Below are 11,681 nucleotides of genomic sequence, written 5' to 3'. Positions count from 1 at the left end.
GTCTGTGACACTGAATAAGGTAAGTGAACATGGCTTTGAACTTGGCTACATTGAATGTGAGGGCATCAGGTGTCGAAGCAAGGCCTCGTGCATTGTGAGAGACTTGGTGTCCCTTAAGGTAGATATTGCCGCTATCCAGGAGACCCACTTTATTTGTGACGAGGATTGTCAGGTGCTGGTGAACGATTATGATGTTTACTCAGCATATGGCAATAATTATAGTCGTGGAATCTCCTTGCTAGTGAGTCGCACCCTGTCAGCGTCGGTGAATGTTGTTCATGCAGGCGAGGACGGGCGGCTACTTGTTGTTGATGTTGCCGTTAATAGTAGTGTTTTTTGGATTGTTGCTGTTTATGCTCCCAATTCTGCTGTAGAGAGGGCATCCTTTTTTCGACGGTTGGAGGGCTTCTTACTGGATCCGGAACGGTTAGTTCTAATGGGTGATTGGAATGCAATCTTTGATCCCAATATAGATAAGGTTGGGGGGGGGGGCTAGTGTGTTGGTGCGGTGTGACAGCACTCTGTTCAACCTGATGGCCTCGTGCGATCTCGTTGACAGATTCTGTCTGGATCATCCGGGCAGGAGATGTGGACGTGGCATCCTGTAGTGCCTTCCCATCCGAGTACTTACTTGGATCGGATGCTAGTTAGAAGAGGCGACGTAGACTTTCTATCGTGCCCCACGTTCCACTTGCTAGGACACTCGGACCATAAACTCGTTATGGCCCGTTTGAACTTAAGTGCTAGGCCTAAACTAGCTGGATACTGGAAGTTCAACAGCACCTTGTTGGAGTTGGAGGACTACCGGTTGAAGGTTACCGAATTAATTCAGCGGGCTTTAGTGGGGGCGGTTACAGGGAGTAAGTGGTGGGTTAGTCTTAAGGCCAAAATTAGGCGCTTCTCAGTCCAATACAGCCAACGCCTTGCATTAGATAAGGCTAAGGCAAAGAAGCGCTTAGAGGATAAGCTGACCCTAGCGGTGGAGGGGGGGGATCCCCTAGAGGTAGCACTAGCTAAACAAGACCTCAGCCGCTTGGCTAGCGAGCGGTATGAAGGTCAAGTAGTTAGGGCTAGATTAATGAAAGTTTCCAACGAGGCTGTGAATGTTGATGCTGTTGAGCATAAGGCTGCTTTAAGGCGCAGTTCGGACGGGTACATTCGGAAAGTACATAACCTGGTAGGACACGCCCTAGTTTCGACTCGGGAGATCTGCGAGGGGTTTCAGGAGCATCTATCGGAGCGCTTCACCCAACTACCCGGACTCAGGGTCGAGGAGTTTGGCAGCTATTTGGCTGACTCGCCCCGCCTCACGGCGGCTCGGGCGGCTAGCTGTGATGGTCTTGTTACTGAATATGAGGTCATTACTGCGTTGAAGCAGGTCGGCTACAACAAATCCCTGGGGCTTGATGGTTTACCCTACGAGTTCTACTTGAGGCTGTCGCCCATGTTGGTCCCTATTCTGAAGGATATGTTCAACCATTGGTTTGCTCACGGTTCCATCCCTGGACAGGTGACCAAGGGAGGGAGTGATCACATTGCTGAGGAAAGGTCATCGGCATGGTGTGGTGGAAAATTTTGACGATTTTAGGCCCTTGACTCTGCTAAACACAGAGTTAAAGATTTTGGCAAAGATTCTTGCAAATCGTTTGCAGGTTGCCATCACTGACTTGATCGAACCGGACCAGACTTATGCTGTGAAGGAGAGATCGATTCAAGACAGTTTGCATTTGATACGCTCGATCATAGAGGGGACAGAAGACGACGCCGAAGCCGCGCTGATCAGTTTAGATCAGTCCAAGGCATTCGATAGGGTCGACCATCGGTTCCTGGGAGCTGTGCTAGAGGCCGCCGCAAGTGGATTTTTGTGCTGTATGATAGGCCGACGGTAGCGGTGCAGATCAACGGTAAGCTGTCGGAGTCATTCGCTGTCTATCGGTCGGTGCGTCAGGGTTGTCCGCTGTCGCCTCTGTTGTACGTCCTGGCGTTGGAACCCCTCCTTTGCAAGTTAAGGGACGAGGCGGCTACACCAGTCCTGCGCGGAATAGCTCTCCCTGGAGGCACACGAGCCAGGGTTTCCGTGTTCGCTGATGACGTCACCGTGTTCGTGTCTTGCCACACGGACGTTCAAGCGGTGGTCGAGGCGCTTGCTCGATACGAAGAAGTCACAGGGGCCATCTTCAACCGCACAGCAAGTCTGTCGGTCTGCGGTTGGGGGCCTGGACCGAGGTAAACTCACTTCCAGGTATTTTCAGCTCAAACCCATCCCCTCGGTAGAAGGTCGTCGTAGACCGAGGGGGGAGTCTAAGTTCTTCTCCGAATGCCAGACCGCTCTTAGAGCTTTGCCGGGGACCAGTGTCCTCGATCAGCCAAGACAGAAACTTTATCGGGAGCTAGTGGAGGCAACCGCGAAGGATCCACTTTGTAGGCGGATGGGATGGTCGATGGAGGTTGTCCGTTCTCATTGGAGTTGGGCGCCAGGACGGGAGATTCTGAACAACTCGGAATTTTCCCTCACCTGGCGACTGGTCCGTAACGCGCTGCCCCTTCTCGATGAACTCTGCCGGTATAAAGAACATTCGAGGGGCTTCTGTCCGCGCTGTGACGAACACGAGCCCGAAACGATCGGGCACGCATTTTTTAGTTGCAGCCGGATCCAGCCCTTATTGGAGTACGTCGGGGGGGGGGGGGGTAACGGCTCGCATCGATGCCGAATACCGCTCGATCTCGACGAAGGTTATTTTGTGTACAACATGGAGCCGCCGTTCCCCAGGGAGGAAAGAATGGTTTTCCTGACGATCCTGGCAGTAGCGCGCATGGTGATTTGGATCACGCACCTCAAGTTGGTCCACGAAGGGACATCTGTTCCGGATCGGGATCTGATCGTTTACTTTAAACATTTGCTTAAAGTAAAGATCAGATGCGATTGGAGGAGGTTGCCTAAAGTGAAATTTGACAAGAGGTGGGTGCACAGCACTAGTTTGTGCATCCGTCGAGGAGCCAAGTTTCAATACGTGTTCCCTCCGTAAGCATGGCACAGGCGGTGCTGGGGCCTTCGGAACCCATCCCGCTTAGGTTCTAGCTAAGAAAAACTTAAGAAGACTCTTGACTGGTGGTATAAATGAGATCCTGTTCCTGATTTTATTTTTTGGTACTAGAGAACCTCTGAGACTGCCCATCTCCTTTGTGCCACATCCTTGCTTTTTCAACATCCCCGGTCACTCCCCTACTCAGAGGTCGCCTTCCAACCCCCTCCACCCGTTGCTTTGTTTTCTCCCACTTCCATTAAGATATTTTCCCTAATCCCCATTAGGGATCGCCCTGCTTGTTTTCTGTTCCCCGGAAAACAGTGGGGAGTCTAGTCACCTAGATTAGTACAGGGGAGTCTCACTAACAACCCAGTAGGATTTATTTTTTGTTTTTGATATGAACACTTTTAATTAGTTTTCCCATCTCCACGAACAATCTTTCTCTTAATTCAAAAACTTTTTATTTTCTAATGAAATTGAACTTTATTTTTTCACACATGCACACACACACACACAAAATTAATATAAAAAAAAAAAAAAAAAAAAAGATGCATACACAAACACACAGACAACTGTTTATAAATTGTAAATATGGTTTTGATTTTTAAACGCTGGAGATTTATTAGTTAAATTAAGATCCATAGAGTGAATGAGGTATTTTGGTAAATATTGCCAGTCAAGAGTAAGACTCCAAAGTCTACATTTATTACTTTTAATCACATTAGTCACAAAGACCCTGAACTCTTCCCCTCCCCAATTTCTTGTAAGGCCTTGTGCCTAATTTTGTTGTTTAAAAATCTTTTGTTTTTTACTTAATTGTATTTTCAAAATTTTAGAAGCAATAAAATATATGAACAAGATCAAAGTGTAGTATCTGTTCCGGCAGATGCTGCACTTAAGATAATTTGTACCAGTCAATGGAGAGGAAACCCTCTATACTGGGACAATTATTATTTTTGGTAACCAGAGTGACCCCTTTTAGGGGAGCTGGTTTTTACCTCACATTAAAAACGGCCTTGTGCCTAATTTGCTCAGTGGGGGAGCAAATAAATACCATCTGTTCCGGCAGATACTGCACTTAAGATAATTTGTACCAGTCAATGGAGGGGAAACCCTCTATACTGGGACAATTATTATTTTTGGTAACCAGAGTGCCCCCTTTTTGCCTACTTTAAGGGGAGCTGGTTTTTACCTCACATTAAAAACGGCCTTGTGCCTAATTTGCTCTGTGGGGGAGCAAATAAACACCATCTGTTCCGGCAGATGCTGCACTTAAGATAATTTGTACCAGTCAATGGAGGGGAAACCCTCTATACTGGGACAATTATTATTTTTGGTAACCAGAGTGCCCCCTTTTTGCCTACTTTTAGGGGAGCTGGTTTTTACCTCACATTAAAAACGGCCTTGTGCCTAATTTGCTCAGTGGGGGAGCAAATAAATACCATCTGTTCCGGCAGATGCTGCAAGCTATGACTAGCTATGACTAGCAAAGACCAGATGTGGGGGCAACCCCACATGCCTGACCTTTAACCAGCTCCCATTTCCCACCTCTCGGGAGCTGGTCCCCTTTTTCCCTTCCCCCTCCCTTCACTCCTCACATTAAAAATCGGCCTTGTGCCTAATTTGCTCGGTGGGGGAGCAAATAAATACCATCTGTTCTTCAGATGCTGCGCTTCCATTTCTTGTTCTCTTTCGGTGGAGGAGCAGTCCTTCACGACTGAGACAATTTTTTATTTTTGTACCTTTTCTCCACGTTAAAAAGCGACCCTGGTGTCTAACTCTGTCCAGTGGGGAGGCATAGTAAATAGGTACAATATACCACGTGTAGTGGGAGGTTGCAGGCAATAGTGATGGTGGGAGTAATCAAGCGGAAATAACTCGTGTTACTTGATGTATCTAACATCTTCGGTTTTTTACTAAAAATAAAAAAGTTTTTATTTTTAGTTTATATGTATTTAACTAGTGTCTGTATCTGGCTGGAAGCCTAATTGTTCTCCCTCTCATTGTGAAGTTTGTTGTCGCTGTTCTCTTTTCCGTGCCCGTTTGTGCTATGGCTTATCTTGGACTATTTTCTTGATTAAATATGTTTTCATAGTCATATGTAACTTTGCGTGTTGGATTTTCATTTGTTTACGTTTTAAATATTTTCCTTGTTCTGTTTTTGCTAAATACGAACGAGGCTCTTTTAGTTTTTTAACAATTTTACCTTTCAGGTTCCATTTTCCTTGGGAGCGAATATGAACAGTGTCATCTATGCTTAGTGTTGGTAGTTTTTTAGACTTTTTATCTACTTCATACCTTTTCATTGCTTTATTATGCATGATGTTAGGAAGGTTTGTCCTAAGTGTTCTTTTCTTTAGTTGTTGGGCTGGTGACGATGATTTATCTTTTAATGGGAATGTCCATTGTGCTAACATTGCTAGATATGGGTCTTGGTTGCTTTCAAATGACTTTTTTATAGTTTGTATATTTCTTTCTACTAGTCCATTGGATTGTGAATAGTTCGGACTTGTCGTGATGTGTTTGAAATCCCAATCTTTAGCAAAAAATTGTCTAAATTCTGATGATGCGAACTCAGGTCCATTGTCGCTGATGATTATTTGTGGAAAACCAGATTTTGCGAAAGTGTTTTTTATTTTATTGATCACTGTGCGTGATTTACAGTCATCGAGTTTGTTGCGAGGCTAACAGGTGTCGATGCTAATCCCGCAAATTCAAAATAATAAATAATAATAGTGATAAGAATCGAGTTGAAACAATCAAGCAAAGATGACTGAGACGAATAGATAAATTAAATACAAAATTTATTTAAAAAAAAAATGAATGAAAAGAGAAGATAAGAAAGTTTCTTCATTGCAAGTCTCTACCTGCGACTGAGGTGATTGAATGGAAAGATGTAGAAAAGTGAAAGTTCTTGGTTAGAAATAACCAGTCTTTTTACGAAAAATTAAACAATATAAAAGGTCCACCGCTTACTTAGCGGAGAGATAGAAAAGGGTAAAAATAAAAGGTCCATTAGGGTTGCAGGTCCGTATCCACGAGGAGGAATTAATTGACGGGCGCGCATGTGTTTAACGTCCAAATGCGGACAGGTCGATGTTGATGTTTACGCCATGGTGTTCAAAGGTCGACTCCTCGTTTGGGCGAAAATGCCCTTTTTATACTTGTCCGACCGGCTCCAGGGAGCCCTTCAGAAAAAACATTTTTAAAAAACTTTGTTTTCCTTGCAATCCGATTGGATGAAAAGAATAACATTCTTATAACATAAGATGCTTTAAGTGACGTCCGCACAAGCAACTAAAGTTCTGTTTAAGACTCACCGAATTTGCGTGGGCGGGCAAAGGGAAATGTAAAAAAGGAGTAGTAGTTTTTGCTACTACAATATATCACGTGATTGTATGGTGGGAAGTTGCAGGCAATGGTGATGGTGGGAGTAATCCCAGTCAAGGGGAGATAACGTGTGTTACTTGATGTATATAACACAATCTATCTCACTGAAATATTTTACTAATACAATAGCAAAAGAACATTGACTCTTAAAAACAACTTTCAATGAATTTATAAAAATGAGCAGAGAAGTTTTGAATACAAATTGATTCAGACTTTATCTAATGTCTCAATTAATGAACCCCCTTGTTTTTATAAGAACTCTAAAAATATTCATGAACATCCTATGTTTTCCTATTGCTGTAAACCGTCCATTTTAAACATATATGAATTATCTCTTTTGTGAATATATGTTTTCTTGACTCATTATTTTGTTTTATTTACTGTACGCCAGTAAATAAAGGCATATCACATGAAACTGTTTGAAAGGATGAAGAGACTTTATTCTCGAGCATACAGAACAAACTCCAAACAAAACTCAAAATGTGAACACAAAATGGAAGAGACAGACGGCAATTCAAATAACACCGTTATGCTGAGTTATCGCCCTTGACTGTTATGCGATCGTAATTCAATAATTACATGACGCCTTTTTTTATTTTATTTTTTTTTTTGTCTTTTCTACTTTCTCAAGATAAGGGCTCATAGAGCCGGTCACAAAGGGCTAGTAACATAGTCTTTCAGGTTTCGTCTGGGGGGATGAGCATGTATTTGTCTATCGACTGTCAGTGAGATGGGGTGTGTTGTATCTGTTCCATAGGAGGAGTTGACTGGATTCTTCTCAGTCACAATAGGGGTTGGCTAGTTGGTTGACTGCTTATTAGTAACCCATTGTTGCTGGTTATATTGTTAATCGTCTCAGGGATGGCGGGCTTGGTATGCAAGGGCAGGTCACTATCTTCCTCTGTCATCTGTCATCTGAGTGTTCAAGACTAATCCTCGGGCTGTTACCTGGATGAGGAGGGACTCTGAAGCAATCATCTTTGTGGACCTTGTATGTACAAGCTCTTAATTGAGAGCCAGTAAACTTTCGAATGTACATCCACTCATCTTGCTTGGATGAAACTAAGTATCACTCACGTCCTTTATTTTTTAATAGGTCATTGTGAAGGTACACAATGTCTCTGATATTCACCTCCATATAAGGCCTACATGAATGGTTGGGAGTTTTAGACCGCTCACTGAAAACATGGTTGGCTTTACACCTACAATGCTGCTCTTCTATAAGATACTTATCATTGGAGTGGATGCGTTCATTGGTAAACTGGCCCCTGTGATACAAGATTTCTCTAGGGGACAATCCGTGTGATCCAAACCTACAGTTCAATGTGCAACATGCTACAGAGAGCGAGAGTGTAGAGATCTGTGAACCAGCTGGGACCAACTTGAGGAGCTCTTGGACATCTTGGACAGCCTTTTCTGCAACAGGGTTATGATTGACGTTTTCAGAGTTACCTATCTCTATTGAGATATGGTGAGTGAGCAGAAACACATCATTTTTAGCTTGAAGCTGGGGGCTGAGTCTGTCCTTACGACAGCAGGTGGATTAATGATGGGTCTAATGGGCAAACAGGTCTTTAGAATGGCCTCCCGCAACGTGTCCTTTTGCTCATTTGGAATAAGAAGTGCCATGGTATAAGAGCTGACGTACCCCCGTAAGATAAAAATCAGTTGTCTATTTCTCTTGATTATATCAGCAGCAAACCTAAGACTGAGTGCATTCGGGGGGGGGGTCTTCACAGGACTGTGGAACAGCTACGAGTGGGGAGCTGCTCAATGAAGCACACTGGTGACATGAGGATACAATTTTATTTATGGCCTGAGCCAGATCCAAGGCATAGAAATATCGGCTCATTACCTGTTGCATCTGGTGTTTGGCAGGGTGTGCCAGCTTAACATGCAGTAAAGCATGTAGGGCATGTCACGGGACAATAATTCCGTTGTGGGAAAAGAGGATTCTTTCGCCAAACAACTACAGAGCTTTTCATAGGCCTGAACACAGGGCTTGCTATTGGTAAGGACAATGGGATGATGTCTTGACTGCATCAGATATGGGCCAAAATGTTTGATCACTGCAGCAATAACCAATGCCTCAACTTCTCATGGCAACCAGGTGGATTTATGGCTATGTAGTCTTGCAGAAAAATGACCACAGAGCAGTAGTCTCCCTCCTCTGTCTGCATACATCATGGTACCAATACTGTGTTGTTTGACTAAACCATCAGTCACGATCCACAACTGGTCAGCAGGACGGGGTATATGAACGGTTTCTGCCGAAGTCAAGTGTTTCTGAGCAGCAAAGAATGCCTCACATAAATTGTCAGACCAGTTTACAGCATCCTGTGACTCTTTTCCTGCAGTGGCTTCATCTAAAGGGCTAAGAAAGTCGGAACAGTTAGGAATGACACGGTTTAAGACCTTGTAGGCTCTTATGAATGATCATAGATACTTCACAGTCCTGGAAGGCTGACAGAAGCTAAGTGTAGCGATATGGTGGGGCCCAGCTGACAAGGATCCCTCTTACTATATCCATCCAAGTATAGTTGTTTGCTTAGGACATATTATGGTTTTGCTGGCAGATAGTCATAAATTAGCCAAAGATAGAGTTGTGAGGACTCTATGTCAAAGTGATAATGTGTCCTCAATGCTGTTCCCTCCACAGTAAAGATTATCAGTAAGCTTTGACACATATCTCTCCACCAATAATTCGCCTAATACTCAACACATTAGTTCTTCCAGAGCTGTTTCTAATCCTGGCATATCCATTACGCATCTTGTATAGACACGCATGCATCTGAAAGGAGTCACAACACCACAATATTTCACGGGTTTCTTTGCCAAGGGGATCTGATAGAAGGCGCTAGTGAGGTCGGTTTTGATAATCCATCGCCACTGACCAATCTTCCTTAGAGTTGAGTCAATATTAGACATGGCAGATGGCTGAGGTTTCGCATATTGACCAATGCTGGAAAATGCAGTAACCAGGCGACGTCCTCCATTAGGTTTTTTGACGAGGAAGGACGGGCTCACATACTTCACTGCTACTCCAATATCTTCTGGACGGGAAAACACACCGATGTGTTCTAACTCATTGAACTTAAGCTGCAGTTCTCGGAGTCTGTTTTCATTGTATTGGGGAAATCGGCCTCGAAGCTGGGGTGGTTGAGTGGGACCCATGTTAATGGAAGACTTGAAATGACCAAATGAACCGCTATACCCAGGTAGATCCTCTCCAAAAACTTCATAAAACTCGGAATTAAGCTGTTGAAATTTCAGCTTCTCTGCAGAGGATAACTTGTCATCTGAGTCGATGACCACACAGGAAGCGATGTTGTCATGGTATTTGTTTGAAGTTGGGTAGGTACTAAGCATGCCAGAAGACGTTCTTGTTGGAATGAATGTGGATATAGCCTGACAAATGTATTGTGATCTACGTATTTGTTGTGGTTCACTGGTGTTGTTGACAAAATGCACTTTTCCTCCTACACTCCTTGTGATTATGGGTAATGGCCAAGGTTTAACTGATACTACCCAGCTTGAATCTCAATGAGGCTCAATTGCAAATTTGTCATCCTCATCAGCGAGCATGGAGAGTTCCAAGTACTCGCCAGGCCACACTGTGGTTTGTTGGGGTGGGGCACGTAAAACATGAGCACGTCTGCACGTAAAAGATGAGCACATTTGATCAGTCTTGTGTCGGGAGGGGATGTAGTAGAGCCATACTTGAATTGTGTGTTGCCAATCCATATCTCAAACCTAACAGGTCTCACTGACAGGTCATTACTGTGCATGAATGGGACACTGCCAAGTATCTCGGTGTCAAGATCCTCAATAACCAGACCTTCAAAGAAATACATTGTGTCCCCTACTTCCAGACTAAGCCTGGTTCCTCCAAACACATTGAGGGGGAGGATTCTTCTGCTTGTTTGGCCGACTAGGAAGTTTTTGTGATTTTAGCAACCAGGCGCTTGGCTGTTGAATGTCGAATCATATTCCTGGTGGCACCACTGTCCATAACGATCCATACCGGATGATGATTTGAGAACATGTCGATGTAGGGGATTGTTCAACTTTCACTTGCCGCGAGATTGTCATATTTTCATTGTCTATATGTAAGGTGCTTAAGGTCTCTAGACAATCGGCTCCTTATTGTTGAAGATGTGAAGGATCTGGTGAGCCTTGGTCATATATCTATTATCTTATTCAAGAAGGTAGATGCATTAACTCAAAAAATGGTTTGTTTGGGTCTCTTAACCTGTCTCGGTTGAGGCTTCCTAGTATGTCAAAGTGGAGTAGAAAATGTCCGGCTCACAGATGCCTCATTTCCCAACTCCTCAAGTAGAGAATCCAATGCCAGGGAAATGTTTGGCTTGATTGATGCCAATGTGCGTGGTCTCAATTTTGTCCCATAACATTGCTTGACTAATTTAGAGAGGGCTGGATGAGTAGATGCAACCAAGTGAGGACTATTAGATTCTCTAATGTAGGGGTGACTTCTTCGTCTTCTGTGGGAACAATGTCATGATGGCGTATATTGGTATCAATGTGCAGTAAAGAGTCATCAATGAAGGCTGCAAGTCTCTGAAATAACACTTCTGGGCGTTCACCTGGTTCAAGCCTAATGGAATCAAAGTCCAGGAAGTGAGAGCCACTAGTCTGAACGCCATAATGTTGTCTTATGGTTTGCCAAACATTTGTTAATGATGTTGAGTTCTTAACAATGGCACTCCGCGATATGCTGAGGCAGTAATTTGCCACCTGTCCCAACATCGTCTCCATGATATTATTTTTTGGATCGCGGTGAGTCTGTTGACCTAAGGTATTTCCATACCATCATTTTTGAAGCCCCTGTGTGGATGAGCACATGATTTCTTTTCCCAGTTTGTCTCAAGGAATGGTGCATAGTTGCCATCGAGAGACAGACAATATATGAGGTTATTTCTCCATGCCTCAAAAGAAGAGATAGTCTCATTATTTCCCAGGCACCACTGTTTAGGGGCGCGTGCAGACATACTGAGTGAGATAAACTTGAACAACTGGTATATATGGATAAGAGACACTTTGATAGTCCGGTCTCGTCAAGATAATCCCTTCAGGCAGTTGCACAATTAGTTGGTAGGTAATATACAGAAGAAAAAAATACCTTTTATTTATTTTATTTTTTTTTTACTCCTTTGGAATAGCAGATGAGGGTAAATAAACTGCTGCCACCATGCCATATAACACGAAACCGTTTGAAGGGACAAAGAGGCTTTATTCTCGAGCGTA

This window comes from Euprymna scolopes, chromosome 24, assembly GCF_053919585.1.
Source record: "Euprymna scolopes isolate OS-2025 chromosome 24, ASM5391958v1, whole genome shotgun sequence".
Classification (NCBI taxonomy): domain Eukaryota; kingdom Metazoa; phylum Mollusca; class Cephalopoda; order Sepiida; family Sepiolidae; genus Euprymna; species Euprymna scolopes.
This window is presented reverse-complemented; position numbering follows the sequence as displayed.